A 1,764-nucleotide genomic window follows, 5' to 3' on the forward strand; every position below is an offset into this window, starting at 1 on the left:
TGCTTTGGCTTCTCTGCGTTCCAGTGCAATTTTCAGAGTCTCTTCTGACATCCATTTTGGTCTTTTCTTCCTCTTCTGTCTTTGCAATGACTGTTTGCACTCTTCCTGGATGATATCCTTGATATCCTCCCACAACTCATCTGGCCTTCGTTCATTAGTGTTCAAAGCCTGAAATCTGGTAATCGAAGACATCTTCTCCTAAGGAGCAGCTGTTAAATACTACTGAATCAGACCCCTCATTGGGTTTTCAGTGATAGTAAATTGCGTGGGAAGAGGCCACTCATCTTCCTCTCGTAATGCAGATGGTGGATTCGAACTTTGTGCCTTTGGACTTGCAGCTCAACTCCTTACCACTAAGCCACCAGAGCTCTTGTCAAGGAGCAGCTAGTTGATGGATTCCTATTGCCAACCCTTCAATTCGTAGCTAAGTGCTTAACTACTACACCACCAGAGTTTCTTAATACAAACAATAAGGGGTGTGAACGTAAACATGTCTCTCTGGTAGCCTAGTGGTAAGGAGATGTACTGTCAAATCAAAGGCATTTGGTTTAAGTTCATTAGCTGCCCTGTAGAAGAAAGAACACTCTCTTTCCATTTGATTTACTGCCTCTGAAAACCCACTGCAGGTTCAGCTATGGGTTAGTTCTGACTCTACAGTACATAATAGCAGCAGCAGCAGCAGCAGCAACTAATTTGAGGAGATAGTTCTTCCGCAGTCTTTATTTTAGTGCCTTCCAAATTGATGACCACATCTGACACTCCATCACAGTGTTCCACTGCTATTGATAGGATTCTCAATGAATGGCCCATGATTTCAGAAGTGAATAGCAAGTCTTGCTTCCTCATCTACCTTAGTCTAGAAGCTCTGCTGCAACATGAGTGGCCCTATTGTGGTTTGAAACACATGATAGAGCTTCCAGCATTACAGTAACATTCAAGTCACCACAGTTCAACAGATTTGAATGCCACGTGATGCATTTGGTTGGGTTTTCATTTGTTTTATTTTTTAACTAGATCTTAGCAGCAAAGTTTCAACCCGTTTGTTACTGAGGCTTCTATTTTAACAGCATAGGCATTAGAGAAGCCCCTGTGGTTAAAATATCTGGCTGCTTATCAAGGAACAGTGACTTAAGTCACTTAAGTCACTGTGAGTATAAAATGTGGCACTTGTCCTGAATAAAGATTTATAGCCTTGGAAACCTACGGAACAATTCTACTCTGTCCTACAGGGACACTGTGGGTTGAAACTGGATCCATGGCACTGAAATTGATTTGGTTTATTTGTTGTACCTAGGTGCTGTCAAGTCAACTTCAACTCACAGCGAACAACAGATCTGAACCTTATCCTATTCTGTACCACTTACATGATCTCCAGCACACTCGTCCATTGTTACAGTCACAGTGTCAATCCATCTTGTTAAAGGTCGTCTTTTCTTCCTCTGACTCTCCACCTTTCCCTATCTGATGCCTTTTTGTAACAACCGGTCCAGCCTGACAACATGACCAAAGTCTATGAGACAGAGTTGTTTCTAAGGAGCACCGTAGTTGTACTTCCTACAAGACAAAATGGTTTGCTCTTTTGGCAGTCTGGGGGGTATTCAGCACCACAACTCAATGGTGTCAATTATTCTTCAGTCTTTCTTATTCATTGTCTAACTTTTAGACGCATGAGAAGAAGTTGAAAAATACAGTGGCACAAATGAATGAATGAACTGTTTAAAAGGAATGTATGAAGGAATTATTTGTATAACAGCAGTCCAGAAT

The 1,764-nt window shown here is 41.6% G+C and overlaps 1 pseudogene; it reads right to left on the reverse strand.

Moving 5' to 3' along the window:
* The window catches only part of LOC102848726, a 24,669-nt pseudogene extending 23,281 nt beyond the window's left edge, over positions 1 to 1,388 (reverse strand).
* Between the last annotated feature and the right edge of the window lie 376 nt (positions 1,389 to 1,764).

The sequence above is a fragment of the Elephantulus edwardii genome, unplaced genomic scaffold (assembly GCF_000299155.1).
Source record: "Elephantulus edwardii isolate Elephantulus edwardi_28Jun2011 unplaced genomic scaffold, EleEdw1.0 scaffold00167, whole genome shotgun sequence".
Classification (NCBI taxonomy): Eukaryota; Metazoa; Chordata; class Mammalia; order Macroscelidea; family Macroscelididae; genus Elephantulus; species Elephantulus edwardii.